At 42.7% G+C, this 13,416-nt stretch overlaps 1 long non-coding RNA gene across 3 annotated transcripts; it reads right to left on the reverse strand.

The window, feature by feature from the left end:
• Window positions 1–437: 437 nt before the first annotated feature.
• Window positions 438–11,200, reverse strand: LOC307210616. 3 transcript variants are annotated; one of them, XR_013836078.1, is made up of 3 exons: window positions 9,774–11,200; window positions 533–702; window positions 438–494 (listed from the first exon to the last, which is right to left on the reverse strand). It is a non-coding gene; the product is annotated as an uncharacterized lncRNA (long non-coding RNA). The 3 variants fall into 3 exon arrangements; XR_013836079.1 differs by lacking the exon at window positions 9,774–11,200 and adding an exon at window positions 9,426–9,663; XR_013836080.1 differs by lacking the exon at window positions 9,774–11,200 and adding an exon at window positions 4,638–5,240.
• Between the last annotated feature and the right edge of the window lie 2,216 nt (window positions 11,201–13,416).

The following is a 13,416-nucleotide window of genomic DNA, read 5'->3' on the forward strand; positions in this document are numbered from 1 at the left end:
AAACCATATGCTAGGTATACCTGCCTCTGGCCAAATTCAAATCCGAATACTTTTTCTGCTGATTTCATTACTGCCAGGAGGAAGTGGAGTGGGCTTTGTACCTTTGGAAAGAGATGTGAACCTTCTTATAAAATGTGTTAGATAAAAGCTCCACAATTATGATGTCAAGACAACAAGTACTGATATCCTATGAGTGGGGGAAGAAAGAAAGAAAGAAAGAAAGAAAGAAAGAAAGAAAGAAAGAGAAAGAAAGAAAAGCTTCAGCAAGTCTAATTTTGGGAGTTGAGTTTTGCTGTGAGATTTGGTACAAGAAAAGTATTTTTAATTGATACATTTTACAAAAACGATAGAGCAACAAATTCAGTGGTAATCAACACTAGTTATACAATTTAATTATACAAATTAAATTTGTAATAACTCAAATTAAATTTTTTGCACACAAATCTCAGAATCACACACATCCAAATCAAAGTATTTACTTGTTTTCATTTCCCCTGCACGCACGCGCACATACACACACACACACACACACACACACACACACACATTTTTAAAATATATTTTCTGAACATATAGATGATGCAAGGAAGGATATGCAGAAGAGACAACAGAGGGGCAGACTGGGGACTTTCAGAAGGAATCCCTTGTAGGTTTCAGCTGAATATATAGCCACCAGGGTTGGAGAGAGGAGCCATGCAGACCCTAAACAGAAACAATTGTTAAAACAGGGAAAGATTGCAGATGTGATTATATTGCTGTTACAGCTGGAAAAATGATGAGTACCACTTCCTTGAGGCTCACAATTCTGTGTTTTTCACGTATATACCCTCAAAGTCCTCCAATCTTCTTACAAGACAAATAATGATTTTTGTTCCCTAAATGTCAGACCTGCCAAAAATCAAACTAGCATCGGAAAAATGAATTCAGCTTCTTTCATTGCTGCCAGCGCTATATTTTATATTGGGAAGATGGGGACTAGCAGATAATCATGTGTGCCAATGACCAAATGTGCTGCTGTTGTTAGTTCCACTGTGAGAAGGATTATAAGGCTTTGTATTCAGGCACTGTAAACGTCCATGAATTGTCCCCTTAAGAACATCCCTAAAATCACCTTCTCCCCCCACCCACAATATTTTATTCCTCTAGACCAGGAGAAATTTTGCTGCAAGTGTGTGTGTTAGGATCTCTGCTAGGGAGCTGTACGTAACTCTCTTAATAAAGCTGCTACATTACCAACATGAATGTGAAGCTGAATTTAACAGTCAAGGTTCAACAGATAAGACAGAAGGGACAAAAGTATAGCCTTGGAACATAGATAAATGTGCCCACAATGTTAGGTTTTAAAAAATAAAATGCTAACTAACAATAAATTCACCCCAAGGCAGGGTTACCAGTATATTTTCTGAAATAAATAATGTGTGCCTTATATGTTCAGAATGAGCTATTATGTGGAGGGCTGAGGATACAGGGAGATATGGTGATCAGGGGCAGAGGAAGGGTGTGCAGCAGGAGTGGTGTGCCCCAGGTGTCATCACTGAGGGGGGTGACAAAAATGCCGGGTGGCATTCCCACAGGGGAGGAGGCAGGCAGACTCCTCGGAGGCCCCACAGCAGGTCCTACCCCGGCTGGCCCCATCGCTGATGGTGATATGTACATAGGAGTAAAATACCAGGCTCTATAGTTGTCTTTGGAAATGAGGTACAGATCCTAAAGCACCTTAGACTGTGTCAAAACAGTCTTCTCGTTTAGGCCCCTTGTTGTTATCAGCATGTTGCTCAGGTTTCCCGTTCCAACGAGCAGGATCTTCAGGGCAGCCTTTACAAAGTCAGGTCCTTTTTGTAGCAAACTCTATGTACAAATGGACAGACTGGGAACATAGCATTTGTTTAATTATCCATCAAATTTATAGCCTGCCCTTCCTCTCCAAAGAGTGCCCATGGCAATTAGCAACATAAATTCAAATAAAGCAATACCCAGTATACAACAACCAAAATGAGAGTCGTAAAAAGAGTCTAATACTGCCTGTCGCCTTCCAAAGGCCCGAACAAATATACCTGTCCCAGGAGAAAGCTCCAGAAACCGGGTGCCACCATGAAGAGAACCCTTCCTGCACATTCCCATTGTCCTTGCCATCCTCAGCAGTGGTATCCATACCCTCCAGCATTTCTCCAGTGAAAATAGGGATATCCTATACTACTACTACTACTACTACTACTACAACATTATTATTTTTTATACCCCACCCATCTAACTGGGTTGTCTGGGCAACTTCCAACATATACAAAAACATAATAAAACATTAAACATTAAAAAATTTCCCTATACAGGGCTGTCTTCATATGTTGGTGGTCCTATAACTCCATACTCTCCTACATTTCTCCAATGAAAATAGGGACATCCTAAGAAAAAGCAGGAACATTATGGGATCAAATCAGAAACTGGGACGGCATCCTGTAAATCCGGGACTGTCCCTGGAAAATAGGGACACTTGGAGGGTCTGGGTATCCGCCGTGGTGGTCTTTATGGAGACTGGGGACCAAGTCATTTAGGGCTTTAGACATTAGTATCAGCACTTTGAATTGGGTGTGGTAGCTCACTGGCAGACAACGCCGTGCTCTCAAAACTGGAGTGATGTGCCCTCTTCTGGCATCTCCAGCCAAGCGGTTGAATTTTGCACCAGCTGCAGCTCCACGACTGCTTCCAAGGGCAGTCCCATGCAGAGCGCATTGCAACAATTCAGGAGGCACAGACCTGGGCAGACAGTGCTTGTTTCAAATCAGTGTCCGTCCAAATCTAACTCCAAAGCTACTCAGTTTTTAGCTCTCCTTGGTCACACCGCCCACAGTCAAACAGGCAATACCAGTTTTCACTCCCTTTTGCTCAAGCTGCATGACAAGATGTACCATTAGATACAGTCAAAAATACTTCCAAATGCCCCATTCATTCATTGTTCCCTTATCAATGACCATCCCATTCTGAAGCTTAAAGGGAGGCTTTGTGCAATAGGGTGATTCAGAGAAATATTCATCATCACACAAACTGTTTGGAACTAAAATATAAAATAAAATTGAGAGCTACATAAGCAATTGGCAATAATTCCTGCTATCTACATAAAACTTAAACCATTCTACAAGTAGTCCTTTTCTTCATGCCAACAAAATATCAGGAGTTTTTTGCATTGTATTTCTCCTTTTTACCTACTACCACTAATTCAGCCCTGTTCATGTATTCCATGAAGAGAAGTCCCTGGATGTTCTTTGGCTTCTCCCACCTCTGACATTCACACATTAGGCATGATCAACTGCAGCCAAATGTACAGATGTCAATTCACACAGGCTTTATCCATGCAAAGCATACAGTACATGCTGGGAAGGATTAAGTCATACAACCTCAGGGGTGGGGCCAGCAGTGCAGTCCCACCAACCCTTGACTGCTAAGCATATGAAGTGGATTTCCATACTGAGGTGACTTGCAGTGGATCACAAACCAGGCAGCTTACGCTGATGATCACTGTGTTGCATGACAATCTGCCATGAATAGGAAGCCATCACATACTGTCCCAAATCAGTATTCTTAATCTTCTTTAAACCCAGGGCAATCTTCCCAATATGCAATACAGTGGTAGCTTGGGTTAAGTACTTAATTCGTTCCGGAGGTCTGTTCTTAACCTGAAACTGTTCTTAACCTGAAGCACCACTTTAGGGGCTTCCTGCTGCCGCTGCGCCACCAAAGCACAATTTCTGTTCTCATCCTGAAGCAAAGTTCTTAACCTGAAGCACTATTTCTGGGTTAGCAGAGTCTGTAACCTGAAGCGTATGTAACCTGAAGCGTATGTAACCTGAGGTACCACTGTAATGGACCCATTTTTAATTGTATATAGGCTTTCCCCCTATTCTCCCTATTTTTAAATTTCTTCTGTGTCTTTCTATCTCTCTTCCTCGCCTATTTCTTTCCCTTCTCTTTGACAACTTTATAAAAAGGAACAAGAAAGAAAAATGGCAGTAACACCATTGCACTGGTGCAAACGAAATAGGTTGGGCACGATCTATTTGTGGGTCCTGACAAAAACAGTTGAACACCAATGTTTTGAATGAATGGACGGATCACTTTCCTCCTTAGGTCAGAGGGGTAGTGATGTAAACATGCAATTGGGTGTTAAAGTTACTTGTCTTCCTTCCAAGACTGGGATTGACTTAGACCTTTGACAGAAAACTACAGAAAATTAAAGAGCTTTGCCCCACAAAGGCTGCTCTGCCCTCCCTCCCAAGGTGATATGAAGAAGACCAGCAAGCAAAACAGGATGGATGTTCAGTAAAGAGATAATATGAAGGAGCCCACAGAAGCTAAATATAATTGCCAAACACCACTGTGATCAGAACTTGGCTGAAGGTGCACAAAATGGTATCATTTTTAAAACTCAGAAAATGGAGCAAAGCCCCAAGAAATTGCAAATAGGAAGTATCATCAACATCTGTTTATTTGTATGCCACAAAATTGTGACCAAAGTGGCTCACAAGGTATCAAGTATAACCATTCAAAACCTGTTAGAAACAATTATAAATATTCATAATTATGAGTACATACAGAAAAAGAGAGATCCGTGCAACATTGTATTTAAACAATACAAATAGGCTAACCTAATTTTAAAGCACACATGAAGCTTGCATTTATTCCTGCCAGAGAATTGCAGAGAACCAGAGGAGCCTGTCTGTAAGCTGAGGCACACACAAGAGGTTTCTCCTCGAAAAACCTGTAGTACCGCAGAGCTTCAATCTGCAGTTGGCACCTGCCCAAAAGGAGATAATGACGAGAAGAACTAAAGGCTGCCACATGCAGCACTGCAGCAAAAGGTCCTCAAATTCCATTGCCAGAACTAGCTGGAGTATCCTGGCATACAAGCACACAAGACAGCCCAAAAGCAAGGTGCCGTCAGTCCATAAAACGTAAAAACTGAAAGCTGCCCTTTGCCCAGCTCCTTGCTGTAAAGTCAAGCTGCCAGCAATCGGTCCTGCTGCTTAGCAGAACAGGCTGTAGATGCCAGATTTAGACACCCCGGAGAAGTGTGATCCAAGTGCAAATGCTGGGGAAACACTTTTTGTCTCTATCTTGGGGCTGCCAAAATGCTGAAGTAAACAAGCTCTCCTCGCCAGATGCATGAAATCGTGATCATGTCCTGGGAGAGCTTCTCTCCCACATTGGTCTCTACAGCCACAGCAGGCGCTGTGACCTTCCAACAGCTTGACCTCACCCCCAAAGGAGCACTCCTCCATTGTCTCCCGAGAGAGACGGATGGCAGCAGAACCTCCTTAGCGTTAGACTTGTTCAGAACCCTTGTACTGAGACAATTTCAAAAGAAACTGCAGACAGAATAGAAAAAAAAGACTGATCTGGCCATGTGTCTTCATTTGCAATAATCACATTCTATTAACTTACAACAATGTACAAACCAAAATAGAACACACAAATGAGACAGATAGATAATCAAAGCAATTAAATATACATTATAATTAAGCCAAATTAAAAACTATTTTATATCAGTGTGTCACACAAACACACACTCGTTCTTCTTATCCATGATTAATTATCTTACAAAGGTAAAACATCATGTGTGGAGTTTTTAATATCACTGGATGTCAACCTCAAACGTACTACATAGTAATGGTGACTATTAATGCATTCATGTGTGAAGTAAGGGCAAATTGAGTAAATCCGTGTTTGAGCTCTGAAAAGGGATTAATGTGAGATGTGAGGATTCCCAGGTAAGATCCTCCCTCTATTGTGTGGGCAGGTAATCCCTCCCCTACCTGGCCTGGTCTCCTTGGCAACACCTCCCCCAGGTGGGATTGGACAATTGACTGAGGTAGGCGGAGACCTCTAGGTATCCCACCTGAGGGAGGCAAAGCCAAGCCTATGCTGTTGGAGCCACTTCAGATCTAGGGGCTGCGCGCGTCCACACAAAGGGCGCCCCCCGTATTAAGCGGGGAGCGGTCATTCCGACTCCTTGAAATGACGGTTCAGGTGAAGCTTTCCAGCATAGGCTCTTTCTGTGGTTGTCTCCACATGAGGAATCTTCAGAAATCTAAAGGCATTGCTAGAAGTGGAATTAAAGTGGTGTTTCCACGTGGCACACAACTGAAGGAAAGGGGACAGCATACTTTTCTTTAAAAAAAAAAAACATTGGAAAGGACATTCCAGGAAGGAAATTTCAGGAAGGAAATCTATTGCATGTGATACCACTAACCAGAATTCCTTCCACTCTAGGAGCCCGTATTGAATTATTTAATTTCTATACAGTTGTACTTTGGTTGTTGAACAGAATCCATTCCAGGAGTCTGTTCGACTTCCAAAACGTTTGCAAACCAAGGCACAGCTTTTGATTGTCTGGATTGGCCCCCGAAACAACGCCAACAGCCAAAACGGATGTTCGGCTTCCCAAAAACTGGAACACTTACTTCCAGTTACAGGTGTGTATCTGAAGAAGTGTGCATGCACATGAAAGCTCATACCAATAACAAACTTAGTTGGTCTCTAAGGTCCTACTGGAAGGAATTTTTTATTTTGACTTACTTGCAGGTTTGCGGTGTTCAGGAGCCAGAATGTCTGAGTACCAAGGCATTTGACAACCAAGGTACAGCTGTACTGCATCTGAAGACCACTGTCAGTTTACAATATAAAAACACAAAGCTACATAACATAGTAAGAAACAGAAACAATAACACCCGCTTAATGTTGCTCAGGCATTACTTTTTCACCATCAAATGAAAGCAGAATGGCTGTTCTACACAGCACTTCATATAGCCTAATATCAGTCTGTGATGCCAACCCCATACTGCCAATATTCTATATTGTTTACTCACAAGTATATCCTATTCAGCCAAGATCCCTTGTAATACTAATTAGCATCTTTCTCCTTGCAGATTCTGCCACTTCTATTGTTTTCTGTTTGTAAAAGGCGAAAGATTTATACGATCTGAAGAGAAACCAGAGTATAGGTCGCTCTTACATGAATCAAGCAACAACACTACGTCCTTCGTTTTCTGTTTGAACAACATAGTGCTTTGTTACTCTTCTTACTTATTTGCCACATTCATAGCCTGCCTTTCCTCCCAGGAGCGCAAAGAAACATACAGTAGGTGGTTCTCCCTTCTCCATTTTATCCTCAGCTCTGATAATACTTTGCCAGTCCATATAGGACAGACCAGCGCTGCAATGGCATTTCATTGCAAATATCTATTGCCATGTATTAGATCTTAAAAAAATATTGAAAGAAAATAATAGAAAACACTGGAACGCAATGTTCTGACAGGAACATCATCTGGATCCTCTAGAACAGCGGTTCTCAACCTGTGGATCTCCAAATGTTGTTGGACTACAACTCCCATCATCCCTGAGCTCTGGCCTTGCTAGCTAAGGGTGATGGGAGTTGTAGTTCAACAACATCTGGGGACCCACAGGATGAGAAAGGCTGCTCTAGAAGAAGGGAGTGAGCAACAGATGGAAATTCCAGTGAAGGGGGAGAGTGTGGGACCAAGTGTGGGACCAACCTTCTTCCACTACTGTCTGTTGTCATTCTGTTTGCAAGAGAAAGCCTCCTCTCTAGAAAACAGAGTGTGAAAGAACAAACGAAAGGATGGTGTCTTCCTGCCAATGACCCTCCATGAGTGGAAGAAGCAAGAGAAATAATTTTGTACATAAAGCATGTACGAATTTGATAATGGTAAAGCACCGCCTCCTGAATATTCCTTACAGAAGGACGTAGTGTTGGGTTGTTTGTTGCTTGATTCATGTAAGAGCCACCTATAGCTGCAAATCTAAGTGCATCCCCCTGGTTGTGTACCTCTCTGAGATTTACTCAGAAATGTGAGTCTGCAAGACCAACACACCAGTTGCTTTTCCAGGGACACATAAGAAGTGTGTGACAAGGATCCGGAGGCACCATTTATTGCATCCCGAGACTTTGCCTAAATCTATAAAGCCATCCTTCCCTGACATTTTACCACCGAGTGCTCCCTGACTGAGGCCCCAGACAAATTGTGGTTTGTTGATCTCAGTGAAATCTGGAAGAAATTCATTGCGAAAGAATTTAGCAGCATCAAAGGAGACTCTTTCTCAGACTGGATCTTTGTTTGCCAAGACTTCTAAGAACAATTATTTAATTAGTCCCTTTCCAGCCCTTTGCTGACCCCGCAAGCAGCTGTGGAAGGGATTCCAGAGAAGAACCATAGACCACATCAGGAAACGTCCACAAAAGATGCAATAGAAAAATCCTAGATTGCTAGGTTTGGCAGCTAAGCTGCCATCTATGAACCTCAGGTCATGAGTCACTCATATAGATGCCCTCAGCACTGGATTCCTTGTGAAGGAAAGTAAAGAAGCAGAAAGACAAGAGAGCATTGCAAGGGTGGGAGACAAATTTGCTTCAGTTTTCATTTAAAGGTGAACCCACCTAATTTGTCCTTTCTAAAACAATACATAAGGGATGCGGGTGACGCTGTGGTCTAAACCACAGAGCCTAGGGCTTGCCGATTGGAAGGTCGGCAGTTTGAATCCCCGCGACAGGGTGAGCTCCCATTTGGTCCCAGCTCCTGCCCACCTAGCAGTTCAAAAACACATCAAAGTGCAAGTAGATAAATAGGTACTGCTCTGGCAGGAAGGTAAACGGCCTTTCCGTGTGCTGCTCTGGTTCACCAGAAGTGGCTTAGTCATGCTGGCCACATGACCCAGACATAAGCTGTCTGCAGACAAATGCCAGCTCCCTCAGCCTATAGAGCAAGATGAGCAGGCAACCCCAGAGTCGTCCGCAAGTGGACCTAATGGTCAGGGGCAACTTTACCTTTACCTAAAGCAATACATGAACCTAAACATTGCCCTTCAAAAGTTGCATTTGTCTGAAGTAGGCAATGCTCCAGCCAAGTAATATGTACAAAAATGCATAAAATATGTGCAGACACTGTTTAGGGAAGTTTTTAATGTTTGATCTTTTATTGCGTTTTTAATAACTTGTTGGAAGCTGCCCAGAGTGGCTGGGGAGGCCCAGCCAGGTGGGCAGGGTATAAGATATATATATATATATATATATATATATATATATATACACATACACACACAGAGGGGGGGGGAGTATTTGATCCCCTGCTAAATTTGCCCATTTGCCCTCTGACGAAGAAATGACCAGTCCATAATTTTAATGGTAGGTTTATTGTAGCTGTGAGAGACAGAATAACAACAGGAAAAACCCCAGAAACCCAGAAGACAAAAGTTAGAGATTGATGTGTATATATAACACACACACACACACAATAACACATGAGAATTGGACTTCAGCAAGCTTGGGTGCAAAGGACACCCTCTTTTCCTGCAGTGACATCATGCCCCCTTGTTACCTGGCAACCTCTCCCTCTCTTGTCTGATGCTGAATGTCTCACCTTTTCTCATGGTAATGACTCTGCTATTGCTTGTTTCTGTTGTTGGATGGCTCCTCTCTAAGCTCAACTCCTGAGGAATCTGGCTTGACTTCAAACCCCACATTTACTAATTTCGGGAATGATGTGGAGAACCTGGCATCCAGGAATTTTAGGGGACCCTTGTCCCCTGAAAACCCATAACAATTCTATTTTTATAGTTCAACAAACAGAGTTGGTTCAAGTATCCGCTTGGCTTAAATGTAGGTGAGATTTCAAACATTTGCTTTATCTGGGCTTAAACAACCAGCTCCAGATTTATATAAAGTAGCTCCGATTTATCATAATTTACTTTTGGACCCATCACTTTACCATACAGCTCCTTCACTATTTCTGGCTGTGCCTGCATTGGATCTGTCAGCAGGATAGAAGCTGTCCTTTCTAGAAGCAAGCGGAGCTTTTTCCTCCCATCAGTGAGAGAGGAGGCGTTGACACTCCAAAGAGCTTTGCAAGCAACAAGGGCTATACACATTCCCCATTTTGTTGCCATTCTAAAGTTGGAAGAGAACCATCTCAGAATTCTATTGGAAGTCTGGAAGCTCCATAGAAACGTCTCAAGATGCTCATGGTTTGATTCAAAGCCATGAAAGGGGGCTGGTGGCAATGTGCTCTTAGTAATATAAGAATCTGCAGAACATATAGACAAGGAAAGGCTCAGACTGGAAATAAACATTTCCTGTCCAGATTCTTCAGCACCCCTTTGGGCCTTCATTGGTAATTCCAGGAGAACTACTCAGATGGGTTAAATCAACAGAGCTTCCAGTTATCTCCATGAAGCTCTTTGATTTATATCAGCTGAAGAGTTGGCGCCACACTCTCCACTTCCTGGTTTCTTTGTCTCTGCAGGAGCTGCCTCCGAAAGAGCAGCAGCAGCTGGAGTTTCTTTCTGTTTTTCTCTTTTGTAGGTGCTCTCCACTGTGCTGTGAACACCTAGTCCTTTTAACAGCTCTCTGTTAGTGACTTTCAATAGCTACAGGCAGCATTGCACTTCTCATCTCTGAAGCCGAAGCTGCTTCATCAGTGATATCTTCCTACTGGCAAATGTGCTTCAGGCCACACCAAAGGGATACCTTCTGTGATTTTCAGCTCCCAGTGCTGGGAATGGTTGCAAACTGGAAACTTGTGGATTGGAGCCATCCATCCCTATATTAAGAGCAGCAGTGTGTCCTACTTCACAGAGGATAGTCCTCTGTTTGGATAGCAGTCAGAGGTTCTTTGTTTGAAGACATTCACTGTTTGAAACGTTGTCTAGTCCAAGTTTGTTTTAAAGACTTAAGAACTATAAAAATGAAACTGTTAGCACCTATATTACAGACTGAGCAAACACACACTATAGTGAGATTTGATTTGATTTGATTTAAGCTTTAGTAATTAATTACTAAATTTGCATTCATTCATATAGAATTGATATGTGCACATTTTTATGTAAATCTGTGCCTTCTGTCCTCTATTTTGGGGTGGAGAGGGTGATGTGTTAAATGGCCCCTCAGCTCTAAAACAAATTTATTTGGCTGCTGGTAAGTTTCAGTCAAGGTATTTAAGAAAATTTGGTGGATCCAGAAGACCTGTAAGGGCTACATGCAACCCACAGGCCATACAAATACTAATGAGTGAGAGTGTGAATAAAAAACATTAGCACTTTGGGCAATATAAGAAAAAAGGAATTTATCATGTTCCTTGAATCTAGCATTGGTCCAGAGTCAGAGGTTTCAAGGGCACCAGATGGAGACTCAGGTCATGATCAGGTCATTGCACCTGAGGGCTTTGGGTGTGAATTCCCAGAGGAACCTCCCAGACTACCAGGGCATGTAGGGCCAGAGCCTGTGAAGTGTAGGTGGGTTCCAACGAGGCAAGACACAGTGATAACAGCAAGAACCTTTATTGAACTAACAGAACTGGACAGCAGGGGCAAAGCAACCGCTTATATACATTTCTAAAGGCCTGGGCCACGCCCACGCCCAACGTGATTGGCTGTCTAAATTTCCAAGCTTCGAATCACGACTCAGATTTTAAGGGCCAATGGCAGAGGCCCAATTCCTGAAATGTTCTGTGATTGGATATCATGTATCAAATCAGAACACAGGGGCTCAGAATCCTTAGTCCAGACTCAAGCTCAGGCAAACAAAGACCACTGAATACATAACAGTCTGGACCTTCAAAGGCACCCTTCCCTGAGGCTGAAGAACCAGATTTAGTAAGTGGTTCTAGATTTCTTCCGAGCCTATTGGATTTGGGGTCACAGGTGGACAGGGTGTGGTTGTGCTCATGTCCAGCTTGCAGACTTCTCACAGGATGATGGACTAGATGGGCCATTGGCATGATCCAGCAGCTCAACTTACATGTTTACTTTCTCGTGATATAGGAAGGTTCGTTTATATATTTCAGTGTCCATATGGAGGCTATCATAAAATGCATTGCATTGGGGCTGTTATCACATAGTTAGCTCTTTGCGCGCGGCAGTTCTCCATGTGGATCAGACAGCTTTCTCTATGATGCCACGGAAAGGTCAGTGGGACAGATAAAATCATCTGATTCACGAACAAACTGCTCAAAAGTAGATGTGACAGTTTCCATTTGGAGCTATTTGAAGTAGCCTCCACATGAATGCCAGAATGTGTAAAGCAGCTCTGACTTTCAGGATTAGGGTAAAATAAGCTGTCCCACTGAATCCATCTAAACCACTCGGTCCATCTAAACTACTATCACCTATTCTGATTGGCACTACCTTGCCAGAGCCTCAAACACAGGCCTTTTTCAACACTGCTATCTCAGATCCTTTAGCAGGAGACATCAAGGACTGAACCAGGGATGCTCAACATGCAAAGCTATGATCTGCCACTGAGTGATGGCCCTTTCCAACACTGCTTCCAACTTTCTTCACTGCAGCATGACTTAGAGCACCATACTATGCATGTTTACTCAGAAGTAAGCCTTGTTGAGTTCAATGAGATTTACTCTCAGACGTTTGGGGATGGTGCTGCACCGTTAAGAACTATTGGAGACACTGCAATGAATACTCAGTACCATTATGTACAGAAGTGATAGTACATTTAAACCACAATGGCTACAGGATGTGACATTTAATTCTCGAAAATGATGAGCACTGTACTAGACATCTGAATCTGTTTCATATTTTGAAATGTGTACCATCCACAGTGTTTCTGTGTGCGGCACTGGTGCTGGCTCGCCAGTTGCAGCTTCATCACGCTGGCCACGTGACCCGGAAGTGTCTTCGGACGGCGCCGGCTCCCGGCCTCTTGAGCGAGATGAGTGCGCAGCCCTAGAGTCGGTCACGACTGGCCCGTACGGGCAGGGGTACCTTTACCTTTTTACCATCCATTGTGTTCTTTGAAACTGTGAGGTATTCAAAAAGAAGGAGGAAACTTTCAAATTAAGCCATGAGGCATGTAAAAGAATAAGTTTATATAAATTTTAGTGTGGAATGGGATATAGATTAATAAATTATAAACAATAAATCATTTTTCAAAAGTTCTGTTGCATCCGTAACTCTGTTAAACCAGACTCTGTTTTTTCATAGAATGTGTGTATGTATGTATGTATGTATGTATGTATGTGTGTGTGTATATGTGTGTGTGTGTGTGTGTGTGTGTGTGTATGCAACTTCTTGAAACTATTTATAGTGTTTATGAATTGCATCTTCACTACGAAAACATGCCAGAGGCAATGTGCAATAAAAACATGAAGATCGTGTGTGTGTGTGTGTGTGAGAGAGAGAGAGAGAGAGAGAGAGAGAGAGAGCGCGCACTGGGCTTCTCCAACATGTTTTAAAACTATTAATTCCACAGCTCTGCATTTTTTTATTCACTACACAAGAGCTCCTTCTACTGGCAGTATTATTTCTACACATGACCACCTACTATTAGCTCTCACTTTTTGGACAGGGATCTGCAGTTACTTACTTACTTGCAGTTTCACCTAAGGATAAAGACAGGCC

The sequence above is a fragment of the Podarcis cretensis genome (assembly GCF_951804945.1).
Source record: "Podarcis cretensis genome assembly, chromosome: 2".
In the NCBI taxonomy this organism is placed as follows: Eukaryota; Metazoa; Chordata; class Lepidosauria; order Squamata; family Lacertidae; genus Podarcis; species Podarcis cretensis.